Consider the following 14,413-nt stretch of genomic DNA (forward strand, 5'->3'; position numbering starts at 1 on the left):
TGGCTTTGCACAATCTTCTGGGGTGTTACTTTCCATTCTCATGTGATGGCTAAAGGGCAGATCAGTGGTATATACCCTTCACATTCCCAAAATGTAGAAAATCAATACCAATTCCCACAAGAAAGAATTAATGAAGCAGAGGGTCATTAAATAATAGATGCTTTATAGCATGAAAACTTTTAACAGATCTAATATAAAAACAGTACGTCTGGTGCAAATTGTGCATTCTCTTGGCATTTTGGGAGGTTCAACTAAAGGAGAAAGCAAAGATGAGACTGCCGCCTTCTAAAACTACTGTAATAACAAACCATTTGTTTCTTAAATAGTAAAAAGAGAAAAGAGGACTCCACACATGCAATTAAAGCTATTGCATTCTGGGCTACTTTCTCTTTGAAGTGTTGCTTTTGAAGCTTGTCTTGAAATGTTACAAATAACAACTTTTTGCATCTTTCCATTTTTTAAAAGACCATTTTCTCTGGAGAATTTTCTTGCCGGTGATGGCTGTAATCCAGTTCTATACACGCACCATGCACAGATAAGCACATTTGTCAGTCTTGCATTAGACTGCAGAAAAATGTGAATGGATCACTGGAGCTGAAGTATTCCTTGTAGAGGCTTCCTGCATGATTCCCCTATGTTACTCCTGTGAGGAATGCTCTATGTGGCAATTCCTATATGAATACATGGTTCACTTGCTTTTACATGGAGACCTCTTTCTGCTCATAAAAGCTTCTCTGGATTGTGACCATAATGAAATGGGGCAGAACTGCACAAATGTCGTAATCTGCATTAGCAAACTATTAGGTATAATTGAAACATTGATTACATCTCATCTACTGAGGGCACAATCCTATCCAGCATAGGAGCAGCAACTCCAAACAGCTACCGCTGCATCCTATGCTGGATGTGAGCAGGCTGGAGGTATCCTTGGGGGAAGGGAGCATAAATCTCCAAGGAAAGGCCAAGTAAAGGCCCTGCCTGCTCAATGGGCCTTCTCAAGTCTGTGCCAGCTATTTAGCTGGTACAGAGTGGAGAAACCCCATGTCAGGCTTCCAAGCTTGGAAAGGAGGATAGCATTTGGCAGAGGTAGCCTCCGCCAGTCCCATGCATGTCCACTCCATGCATCCACTCCGTGCATGTCCCCCCCTTCCACCCTTCCTCCCACTCAGAAAGGCCTCCCCCACCCTCCTGCTACCCTCCCCATGCCCCTGTGCTTACCTGTGCTCCGTCAGTGGCCAGGGGCACTGGCGTACCTAGAGGAGGGCAAACAGGGCAAAATCCCCAGGCGCCGAAACTCCAGGGGCGCCTCCCCGAGCCTTGCCCCCCCACTGGAGGAGGAGCACCCAGGAGCACTGTGGAGAGGCAGCGAGAAGCTGCCTCTCCATCAGTGCCTCAGCACCGACTGAGCCACCCTCTCCCCTCCCCTCCTCCCCTCCTCTGAGCCACCCTCTCCCCTCCCCTCCTGATAGCAGACAGGCGCCCTAGAGAGGCAGTGCATCAGAAGATGCGACTCCCATCGCACTAACACTCTAGGATGCCCGTCTCCTATCCTCCAGAGCGGGGGGAGGGCGCCCTAGAGAAGCAGCGCAAAAGGAGTTGCATCTCCTGTCGCACTGACGCTCTAGGGTGCCTGTCTCCTATCCTCTGGAGGAGGGGGGAGGGCGCCCTAGAGAAAACGCTTCTCTAGGGCACTCTCCCCCCTCCTCCAGAGGATACAAGACAGGCGCCCTAGAGTGTCAGTGCGACGAGAGTCGCATCTCCTGACACTGCCTCTCTAGGGCGCCTGTCTCCTATCCTCCTATAGAGGAGGAGGGGAGGGGGCAGCCCAGTCCGGCGCTGAGTCGCTGCCTGAGAGGTGGCTTCTCACTGCCTCCCAGGAGTGCTCCTGGGCTCCCCTCCTCCGCCTCTGAGGGTGTCCCTCAGAGGCGGAGGGGAAGCGGCATGTGCCTCCTCCGATTTTGGAGGAGATGTGTGCCACTTCCCAGGCCCCCACGGAGCCTTCCACGCTGCTTACAAGCGGTAAGGAGGTCTCCACTGCAGTGGTCTGGGGCTGCTTCCAGCGGCCCCAAACCGCTCCAATGGAGACCTCCACGCTGCTTACAAGTAGTGCGGAAGGCTCTGTCGGGGCCTCAGCTGCCTCTTCCGTTCTCCCTTGTTTTCAAAGGGGGAACAGAGGAGGTAGCTGCGCGGAAGTAACTGCAGTGACAATGACATCAATCACTGGGTCAGGTGTGGGGGGCAGAGAAGAGGGTGGGGGCAAAAACAGGGTGTGGGGGGACGGAAAACAGGAGGTTGTCCTGAGCATGGAGACCCCCAGGAACGCCACTGGCCAGGGGTTACTCTGTGGTGCCAATGGGGCAGCACAGGCCTCCCCACTGGTGCTGGTTACTCCTGGGGTGATACAAACGTGCTTTATGGCACATTTGCAACACCCATTGCTGCAATGGGCCTGCAGCGCCAGCGATAGGGCCTGATAGGATTGGGGTGTAAGAAGAATATAGTCCACTCACTAGTTTTAAAAAAACAAAATAGTATTGGTCTGGCACTGTATAGTAAAAAAATACTAAGAGAAATTAAAAATTAACTAAGAAGTTAGTTGACTGTAATACCAATCATTACTTTGGACTGCTAAAACACAACATCAAGCAAGTATGTTTTTTGTAAGTACAATGTAGGTTTCCAAGTACAACAGAAAATGAAGGGACAACTGGCTGTCAAAGAATGCAGGCCACATTTCGTGACCACTGTTATAAACACACTGCACCACCAGAACATGAGTTGCAGCAGTGCAGTGGGCTGACAGGATTGGACCATAAGATGCATTGTAATGTTACATGTCCAGACTGCATACTGATTACTGATAATAATAATAATAAAGAACAGATCAGAGAAGGTGAAGATTGTTTCACCAGACATTATTATTATTATTAATATTATTATTATTATTATTATTATTATTAGTAGTAGTAGTAGTAGTAGTAGTAGTATTAAGAATATTTATATACAGGTTGAGTCTCATTATTTGTGAGGGTTCCATTCCAAGAATTCATGTGGATAGCAAAAAAAAGAAGGATAGCAAATCAATTTAAAAAACAAAGTCTATTTGCAAAGTCTATTTGTTGGGATTTTAAAACAGCCTTGCTGACCTTTGTAATGCACATAGAGGCAATCAGTGTTTCTCCAGGCACTTAGGCTTCACTAGGAGGCAGCAATTCCTCCCTTCACCAGGAGCCCCAGCAAGGGGGAAAGAATGCAGAAGGTGATGATTGCTGCCATTTACACTTCTTTCATGTGCTCAGGGGGAAGGGAGGAGTGAAGCCTGCAGAGAGAATGATTGATGAGTTGTCAGCTGCCCTCTCTGGCATTATTAAAGGACTGTTTTCCTTTAAAGGGCCCTTCTCATCAGCTTTGAGATAGAAAAATTGTGGTATTTAGGTTATACCTATAATCACTTGTATGACTATCTCTCTGCAACAGTAAAAAGCAGTTTTTAAAACTGTGATTTTAAAGGGTTGCATTTTTCCCTTTCTCCAGGGATCAGCAGATTCCTTTTCATTTGCAGGGGCATTCATGTTGAGTCAAATCCGTGTATTAAAAATCCATGTATAACAAGGCTGGACCTGTACAGGTGCAGCCTATTTATCCACAGATTTTTATCTTCAGATTTGTCTCAAAGATAATGAGGTGGGGGTACTGAAAGTCACACACACCTTTGCCCTGCGCTGGCTCCAGGCAGCCCAAAACACTGCAAAAGGCTCCGCCTCTCCCAGGCAGGGAATAGCCCTGGAGCCGTGGAAAAGGTTCCCCTTGCAAAGGAACAGTAACATTCCTGGAGCCCCTGAGCCAGCTGAAGAGGCTGAAGAGAGGGGGCGGAAACCCTGTGTAACCAGAACACATGCAGTGAGGTGCAGCTCTCTCTCTCTCACTCTCACACACACAGGGGCAGGTGTGGTAGCAACAGAGGGGATTGCTTTAAAAAACCCAGGGAGTGTTTGCCAAATTCCCCCCCCCCCCCATGCTGCAGGCTCTCCTGCTGAAGCCCCAAGCCTTCCCAGAAACAAAGCATGTGATTTAGCCTACAATCCTCTCCACACTTTCCTGGGAGTAAGCCCCATTGGTTGGAATCATTGATTGGAATGGGGCTTACTTCTGAGTAGAAATGCATAGGGCTGGACTCTTAAAAGCTCAGCATTCCAACTGTGAAAGAAGCAGGACAGCTGGCAACAGGGAGGGCTCAGGAGGGGGAGGCAGGAGGGGATTGCTTTAAAAAACCCAGGGAGTGTTTGCTGAATTCCCCCCCCCCCATGATGCAGGCTCTTGGGAAACCTTGGAGAGACAGGTGAGGGTGAGCAGAAAGCCGGAATGCAAGTCCCAGAATGCTCCCAGGCAGACAAATTTCCATGATGGTAGTTGGGAGGGTTGCAGGAGTGGCAGCAGCGAGAAGAACCTGCAGCACTGTTGGGAGGCTGCCTGGGACACAGAGGATGAAGCTTCCAAGCAAGCTCACCATGCCACCTGTGAAAGAAGCAGGACAGCTGGCAACAGGAGGGCTGAGTACGGAGGGGAAGGGATTGAGAACAGCTGCCTTAGTTTCCTTCCATCCGGAAGTGTCTGACTGCAGTGTATTTGTGTAATTCTATGGAATTCAGCACAACACATTTTTTATAATTGTGCTGAGTCACGGAACAGAACTAACGCACATAAATAGGCTCCACCTGTATTGCTTTTCAACCAAGTACATTATGTGAGCATTGTAGATATCACCATTATTAAACTTTTCCATATAGATAATCTTTCATTTTTGTTGGTGATATTTTTTCCTTATCATTGACAATCTGAAAGCCAAAAGAAAGAATGAGCTGTGAATGAGCAATTAAGGAACAATGTGTTCCTTACATTTTGGGTGATGCACTTCTGCCTTTTTTATTCTACCTACAAAATATTAAGGTGGAAAGAGACACCTTATCCCATTTGTTCTGTGCAGTCAAGCAAAAGGAGCTATCCTCTTCCTGCTGGCAGAATGAAAATATGTGTAGTTATTTTCAAGTTTCATTCCCAGGGAAGGAAGGGTAAAGCTCTGGAGTCCTTCAGAAATAATACTTTTGTCTTCAGTTTTGGTTCCACTCTAATCTGAGACTCGCTTGTGAAATTTTTCAAGTTTTTCTTATCTCTATTAGTGTTCTTCTAGGAATAATGGTGTTTTAGGAAGAGATGAACCTCAACTCACTAAAGCTAGTGAATATATTATTAGAACTCAACTCATTGATCTATGCCAGTGGTTTCCAAACTGTGAGCTGTGGCTCCCCAGGAAGCTGCAGAAACCAGCCAGGAAAGCAGCGGAATCCTTGCGAAAAACTTGCTGCCTATACAACATATGGGACTGTAGCCCTAAAGAGGAGCTGCGGCCAATGGCCCCCTAGATCAAGGGAGCCACTAGTCAAAAATGTTTGGGAACCACTGATCTATGCTGTAAGACTTTAAACAAGGTGGGTGAAGAATGGGTATATGCTTATAAAAGGTTTGGGGAATTTGAAAGGGAAACAGTATACAGATGCTGGGCAATATTCTAATAGAAGGAGTAGCACATTTCCTATTGCTAATACTGGTAATTCCCTTGCAAGAGTGTAGTTCTCACCTCCCCTTGTCAGCTTCTGAGGTATTTTGCTCTCAAGCACTGACTAATAATTGGGTAAAATATGCTCTGGTTTATGAAGAATCGATTTTTTTCTTCTTATAAATCAAGACAGAGTAGTGATTCCTTTCTGAGGGATTAGACATATTAATCAGTGATTTCCTAAAGAAATTAACTGCATACATCAGAATCATATGCTCCCATATGGCACTTTTATTGGGTTTCAGAATAGTGATGGGTAGCTGAGGACAAATGTCTGCATCAGCCTAACAAGCAGACAACCAGAGGAAGGTCTACATACATACTGAGGCTTTCATGGGCAGAATGTTCAATTGTCCAAAGGTTCCATGATCCAAAGATCACTGTCATTCCATTCGCCCTTGCTGGAAATTAGGATAATGGTGCATGAAGACAAAGTGCACTGTGACCTAGGCTTGCACAAATTAGCCCACTGTTGCAGGAATAAGCCACACTGTAAGGAATAAGCCCTTACGCTGACAGTGAAATATAACAAAGGCTCTCTTGCTGCTTCATACATGATCATTTATAGTTATACTGGGATGAATGAGGGATAAGTTAAGAGCTATTGATCCCTCCATGATCTGCCAGGGATTATTGACTTCCTTTCACTTCTGACTCACACCATAAATCTACAGTATAAATATTCCAGTGATTGAAAGTAAGTGCACCTTTGGAACTGAGCAGTACAAAGCACACAGTATAAAATTCAACAAAACAAAATTCCAGCTTTCAGATCAGAAAACAAATGAGGACCATGGCAACTCTTTTAGTCTGAGTCACTCTCACATTGAGATGAATGAGGCAAGCAATCTTATCACAAAGATAGGTGGGAATAAATACCACACTGTTTTCAAACCCTATTGTTTCTGGAACATTTTCAAGCAAGACACTCACCAAGTGTGACTGCAAGCTGCAAGCTGACTCCCACTAAATGTCCCACTAAAAACCTGACTGCATGCTCATCATAAAAAAGGAATAGCAAAATAGTAAGGGAAGCCCACTGAAAACTAATACCTTACTCTTCTCTATGCAAATATTTTTATATCAGCAAAGGGGAAAATGCACTATATTCTGATGCCTAGCCAAAGTGAAGTGGTATAAAAAGCTCTAAGCTACTCAGGTGTATGAAAGTGAGTTATTTCTGAGAGGTCAACATTGAAACAAACAAGACCAGGGTATGCAAAATGAAAGGAATTCACCAAAAACCAAGATCAGATTTTTCTACTACTAGTAATAAAATGCCTGTATAATCTTTTCCTAATCTCTGCCAAGTACTTAGTATAGCAAACATTAGAGAAATAAAAGCCTATTGAAATCAGTTTTAGCACTTTCCCTCTTTCAGTTCTGAATACACTACCCAATCTTCTCTTCTTTTGAGAAGTTTCAACATTTAGGACCCAGTCCTCTCAGAATTTCCAGAACTAATGTAGCTGTGCCACCAGTGTGCATTGTATCGGGGGGGGGGGGCAGTAAATGTTGGCCTCTTCAAGGTAAGGAAATTACTTTCCTTACTTTGGGGCTGTACTGGTGCTGGAAAGCCCTTAGGCCCCAATCCAATCCTCCACCAGTTTACACAATGCAGCATCACCAATAAAGTGCATGTTGCATCCTGTGGGGGGTGACCAGTCAGTCCAGAAGAAGTAAATAAAAATATTTGCCCACCAATGAGTCCCCTTAGACCTATGCCAGCTATTTAGCTGGTGTAAGTCTAAGGGCGAAATCCTAACTAGTAGCTAGGCCAGTGCAAGTCCCTTGCACCGGCCCATGGGGTTGCGTGCCATAAAGCACATTTGTGCCTCCTCATGAATCAGCTGGGCTGGCACAGGGAGGTCTGAGCTTGGCCGACGCAGGGGTCTGTGGAGGGCGGGGAGGAGGCGGGAGGGAGGCATTCCGGGGCGGGTGGAGGGCGTTCCAGGCAGGTGAGGAGCAGGAGGCAGGGCTGGAATCCGGCAGTTATGCCAGATCCCAACCCCATTCTCCAAGCAGTGTGGAGCAGCTCCAAGCCACTCCATTCTCCCCGGACTTGCATCACCTCCTGAGGTGGCACAGGTTTGAGGAGACCCATTGGGGCTGTGGTGGCTTACCTGGGGGCAAGGGTAAGAGTTTCCCCTTACCTCTGGCTGAGCTAATTCTGGCCCCAATCTTGCACTGGATACAATGCAGGCCTACTGGCCTGTCTGTTCCAGCACAAGATAGGATTGCGCTGTAAGAAGACTTAGGGTGTGGGTTCAGGTTGGGAAAGAGGTCTGTGTTGCTTCCATGACATCCACCCCCTGAGCTGACCCCTTCCTGGCCAGCTTCCCACCCCAATAGTCCCCTGATCTTCTCTAAACTACTCATGACCCACCTGTGGCCATACCTGCTCTGGTGCAGCCTGATGAGCAGTCGGTGCATGTGTGGGGCCACCAGTCATTCGTGCATGCAGTCCACATGTTTTTTAGGAGGCAGGAGGTCTGGTCTAGAGGGTAGAGCCTCCATTTGCCTGAAGATAACATCCACAAGGTCGCCAGTTCGAGGCCACCGGCACCGTGCAATCTTGGAGCAGCTGACAAGCTGAAGCCGAGCTATCCCTCTGCTCTGAGCGTGGGAGGATGGAGGCCAGAATGTGAAACCAGATCAGAAAGAAACATCTGAATGTTGTGGTTCTTGAAAGACAGAACCTTCTTTCAATTGTAAAAATCCCTATGGGGATTTAAGTAGCCTGCCTATGTAAACCGCCTTGAATAAAGTCTTGAATAAAGACCAAGAAAGGTGGTGTATAAATACCTGTATTATTATTATTATTATTATTATTATTATTTTAAGTGTATTTAAAACTTCTTATCTGTTAACTGATTACAGTTGGATTAAATTATGAGTACACATTAATCAAAGGGGAGTGAGTGCAGATGGTCATGCAATCACACTTCAGTTTTTTATGATAGTATCAGTACGCTTCACATGCCTGAAGACAATTAGTGAAAGTATTAGACCTGATTAAACTTGTCTGTTTCAAAAGAGATCACTCGCGAAAATCATTACTTCCTTCCCACCAACTGCAGCATGAACTGACAACAGAGATAATTTGAAATGACAGCTGACATGCACAGTAAGGTTTGATTGGCAAATTTATCCAGATTATTTATGAAAGCTCTAAAAGTCAGAATTGTTTGATATTTTCTTCAAATTCCTTTACAAGTATTTCATCCTAATTACCCCTGCTAATTGGGCTACCCTGCTAATTGGGTAAGAGGCACTTTCTCAAGTGGGTGCTCCTCTTTTTAGCAGGGGGAGAGTAACTGGCCCACCTCACCCCAGCAGTGTCTTTTCTAGTGGCTGTCTGCTGGTGTTCTTTTTGCATCTTTTTAGATTGTGAGCCCTTTTGGGACAGGGAGCCATTAGTTGTTTGATTTTTCTCTGTAAACCGCTTTGTGAACTTTTAGTTGAAAAGCAATATATAAATACTGTTAATAATAATAATAATAATAATAATAATAATTCTTAATGTTACCATACAACTTGAAGTGAGAGTTTGAGTGTTAAAACCTTTATTGCTAATCAAGAGCTATGGCACATTCACGTTTGAGCTGCACAACCCTCTTAGCATGGAAAAATGGGAGCATGTACGTAATAAGGTAATGGGTGCAATCCAAAGACATCCAAGACCTTTCATCTGCATTGTGTGCCATTGATTTCATTAGGATTGAAGCATGCTTAACTCTCTTTAGCCTATATCTGTTGAATTCATTAACTGTATATTACATTGAGAAAGATTTGTGCTGCTGGCTTCTTTTCAGTTTTCATGAATATTTCCTTGTCCATGCATTACAGCAAAGCTATATTGTCACATCTGACTTTAACAGGATCTGACATAGTAGCCTCTGACACAGAAAAAAGATACGACTGCCTCAAAACTGCCTATTAGGGGTAATAAGAAAGGGGTGACGGCATGAGTTCTGTGCATGTGTAACAATTTTCTTTTATTGTTTCAGTTTAAATCGTACAAAGCTTGCTTAACTTTTATGAGAAAAGAATTTTAAGTATATGCAATCTCCTGATTTTAGAAATGGGCTATGTCAGATGCAAGGGAGGGCACCAGGATGAGGTCTCTTGTTATCTGGTGTGCTCCCTGGGGCATTTGGTGGGCCGCTGTGAGATACAGGAAGCTGGACTAGATGGGCCTATGGCCTGATCCAGCGGGGATGTTCGTAAGAAGAGCCCCACTGGATCAGGTCAAAGACCATCTAGACCCGCTTCCTGTATCTCACAGTAGTCTACCAGATCAGTCAGGGAACACACAAGACAACAAGATACCTGCATCCTGGTACCACTCCCTTGCACCTGGCATTCAATTTTCCTGCATTTTAATGGATGCCTTACAGTTTCCTAAGGAACTTCACAGATAGGGAATGCTACATATATAGACTGATAATTTTTGACTCAGTGAACCATGAAGCTCAATGACTTTATCTATGATCCACCCTGGAACCAGCAGAATTATTTAATACTCTCTCATATGAAGGAAAACATTTTGTGCTTGCAGGGTAATAAGGAAGCCCTGTGTTTGTATCATGCTACGAATAGCCTGAAGATTGAATTTTGGGAGGACAACCATGAAGGACTGAGGGCCCAATCCTATCCAATTTTGCAGTGTTCGTGCAGCCATGCCAATGGGTTGTGCACTGCAACCTGTGGTGGGGAGGAAGTCATAGAGGCCTCCTTAATGTAAGGGAATCCTTATTCCTGGTCTCAGGGCTGCATTGCAGCTGTACCGGTGCTGGAAAGTTGGATAGAATTGGGCCCTGAGTTATCAAATATTTAAAACTCCATTATCGGCATTATGTCTCTAAGGTTCAAAATTCCCCCACAGGATGCAGCACATGGCCCACGGGGCACAGCTGCATTGATGTGTGGGGAGTTAAATAATATCGGGCTATAAGGCTATAATCCTTGGCAAATTAATTTTGGAGTAAGTCCTACTGAACACAATTCTGGGGCATGGCTATGGGGAGTGTCATGAAAAGCTCCTGACCATCAAATTTTCATTGTGATGATTCATTCCAAAGTTCTGCTTATCTCCCTTCTTCCCCCTTGAAACAGTAAAGATCTGTATTCAGCATTCACACATTTGGTCTGGGGCATAGTGATTGCTTATTCTGTACAAGTTCACATTTTCCCCCTTCATGGTCTAGACTTGCTCTATGTATAAGATTTTGATGTAAAGTTGACAACAACTTCACATAAAATATTTTTGTTCATATCACAATTCATCCCTTGGGGACAAAACTACTGTTTGTTTAAATGGCAAAACCTACCAGAGAGTTAAGATGTAAAACTCAGTAAACGTAACCCCATGATAAAGTGTCACTTTCAATCTAAAGATATCCCCAAACATCCCGATTCACTCTGAGCTTTTTCATTTGCTGAAGTGAACTCGCAAAACTAGCAAAGAAGCAATTTGGTTGGAAATATATGATCTATCACTGTTCAACTTCTCTGCTGGAACATTCAGATTTAAACAGTCACTGAATGTGCCTCGTACTCTTGTTTGTTCAGCCAGAACAGAATTTTTGAAATCCTTCTTTCAACACATGCACACACAAACACACAATTGAACCTACATGATTGAACTAAAGAAAATTCAATCTGTGCGTCCAAGTGAGTGCAAAATACAGGTGGGGCCTTTCTATCTGCGAGGGATAAGAACATAAGAACAGCCCCACTGGATCAGGCCATAGGCCCATCTAGTCCAGCTTCCTGTATCTCACAGCGGCCCACCAAATGCCCCAGGGAGCACACCAGATAACAAGAGACCTCATCCTGGTGCCCTCCCTTGCATCTGGTATTCTGCATTAGCCCATTTCTAAAATCAGGAGGTTGCACATACACATCATGGCTTGTAACCCATAATGGATTTTTCCTCCAGAAACTTGTCCAATTCCCTTTTAAAGGCGTCCAGGCCAGATGCCATCACCACATCCTGTGGCAAGGAGTTCCACAGACCAACCACACGCTGAGTAAAGAAATAGTTTCTTTTGTCTGTAAGTCTTGGATCCAGTCTTGGAACCCTCTGCAGATACCGAAAACAGAAGATAAGCAAATCTGCAGCTTTGGCCACTTAAAGCCTCTGAAGCCATGCTCTGGTTGCCTCCAGAGGGCTTTCTGAAGCCCATAGAGGCCATATGTATCTGCCTGCAGCCGCTGCAGGCTGCAGAATGGCCATTTTAGGCCATTTTTCCCAAGGGAAACCGAAAGTAACATTTCTATGCCTTTTAAGGCATTCTGAAGCCCAGAGAAGCCCTTTGGAGAGTCCTTTGAGTCTAGTCTGGCTCAGTGCGGGTCTGGGGGACCAACGCTGAGCCAGATCAGAGGATACATAATCCATGAATATAGAGGCACCACCTGAAAAACCAGTTTTAGGGGGGAAAGAATCTTAACGTTCACACACAACATGAGAAATAATAGCTGAATATAGTTGGCCTGCATCTTATGCACACTACTTGTACAAATTCAAGTATACATGTACAACCAAAAGAAAAAAGAATAGTGCAGGCAATTCCATCCACTGTTCCTCTTACTCATTAAATGTCCTGGACCAAGCCTGAAATGGGAGAATGAAGCTGCTGTGCCTTCACTCGTCTTAGTCCCACGTGTCTCTTGTATTGTTATTTTAGTTTATTTAAGGAAGCAGTACATATTATTTAGATTCAAGGTATTTTGGCTTGCTGTACCAAACCTGGAATGTTAGCCTTGTGTAATAGGCAGGCCACATATATTATGAAGGTTTTTCTTCTTAGAGAGAAAATGTCCAGAATTGTTATTCATGAAAACCTGGAGTGCTGACTGGGATATAGCAGAGGTTGGTGCCTAACTCACAGCCCACTGCTTTTCCCATCTCTTCCTTTACTAGGCCTACTGGTGTAAACTGATAGTTAAGTCACTACCACTTAGGAACCCAGACAGAAAGAGACCACCACAGAAAAGACCCTTTCTCAGCTGAACAGAGAGCCTCCAAATCCTGGGGATTTCCCTTAAAACTCAACAGTAAACAGTAGCAAAATGTGATGGTGGGAGAGGGATGGTGGTGCCACTCCTTCCTGACTGACCTTGGATCAGACAGGAAAATCAGTACAAATATAAGGTGTTGACTAAAAGGGGGTTACATAGCTTTGACATCAAAGGGAGATAACTGCAGGTGATAAGAACAAGACAAGGATCTTATGTCAAAATGCAAAAAAGGAGACAAAAGATTGCAAGGAGATTACAAGGCAAGCTAAAAAGAAACAAATACTGAGGCAGCTAAACGAGATGTATTCCCCATCTCCATTTACTGACATCTCAAGCTTTCACACCCCAGGCTGCCAACCCACCTAAGATCCAACACTTAGACCAGGACAACTGCATTTGGAGGCAGGTCTGCATTATCTTTGGGTCAGCTTTGAACAAAGGACAGCAATGAGGGCAATGGGAGGGTGTTAGTGGTTACCTCCTCAAGGTGTCTCATCACCAATGTCTGGAGGACATTGAGGCATCATAAGACAGGTGAAAAAAATGGGGGGAAATAAGATGTTTCACCAGAATTATTTAAAACACTCAATTATAGAAATAGTGTCCCTACAACAACACTTGTGACAACTAGGCACAAACCTTCTTAAAATATGTGGATAGTACTATGTTTGTCTTGCACCATGGGTGACTTTGGCCTTTAGAAAACGAAAGCAGGAAAGCTACAAGCGTAGAAGCCTTCTATTGCTTAGGCCGAGAACCAGTTTTTCCTATTGCACAGCCTCACACTTGCCAGCACAGTCATCATGTCCCCACTGCCCCCTTCCTTTTCATTAGCTATTTTAACAATAAGCACCTGAGAGAAAGGAAATTTTGTTTTACATTAATTGTCCTATTTCACAAAAAAAAAACAAAAAAAACACAAAACATTCAAGTCAGTTGGGCAATAAAAGTACATTGCATGTAATGTTTCAAATTAAATTCTTGCTAATAGCCACTGTAATGATTTTAGCTTCTTCTAATGTGACAAAAATTATCATGAATTTGGCATGACTTTTGTTAAGTTATTAAGTGCTTACCATGTCAAGTGAAGTGATTTGCAGCAGAATGCTCCTATTGGATTTCCTTTAATCCCTTTTGCAGCGCGATGTCATGCAGTGTAATTTTGCCCCCTCAGAATAATATTAATAGATACCAAAGCAGTGGCAGACAATATTCAATCCAAAAAGAAATTCCAGCAAAGCCCTGCAATCTTTTTTTTAACAGTTTGCAACAGGCAGCATATGAAAATGCATATATTTAGTTTCCTTGTACCAGAAAGCATAGCCTGAGCATCGCAGATCAAGACAGCCTTTGCAATATTCTTGGATTCTACAGAATGAATGCACTTAAAATAAGAAAACAATTGTATCAGAAGAGAAACCAGAAGGTTTGCCTTCAAGAGTATCCTACAATTCTTACTGAAATAAGAAATGAAAATATGAAAATAAATATTTATGAAAAGATGCTACTACAAAAGACATCATGAAAGCAGGTGAAGTTAAAAAAAAACCAATAGAACTGCTGTTGCAATAATACTAGTTTTAGATATATATACTTGGTGGTGAACCAAATGTGAATGGAGAAGGCAGTGCTTTCTTATTGATTATGCTGCTAAAAGGTTGTTATACTCTGGCAGGGTCTAAGTAGAACATCAGCCTCAATATCAGTAAAATGTAGAACTCAATATGGGCTAAGCAGTATCCATACATGCTGCCTTCACGCTGCTGGATAATA

The 14,413-nt window shown here is 44.0% G+C and overlaps 1 protein-coding gene across 2 annotated transcripts in view; it reads right to left on the reverse strand.

Moving 5' to 3' along the window:
- Nucleotides 1-14,413, reverse strand: part of SNTG2 (syntrophin gamma 2) — a 272,584-nt gene that overhangs the window by 110,784 nt on the left and 147,387 nt on the right. The gene's annotated exons all lie outside the window — the stretch shown is intronic.

This window comes from Tiliqua scincoides, chromosome 1, assembly GCF_035046505.1.
Source record: "Tiliqua scincoides isolate rTilSci1 chromosome 1, rTilSci1.hap2, whole genome shotgun sequence".
Taxonomy (NCBI): Eukaryota; Metazoa; Chordata; class Lepidosauria; order Squamata; family Scincidae; genus Tiliqua; species Tiliqua scincoides.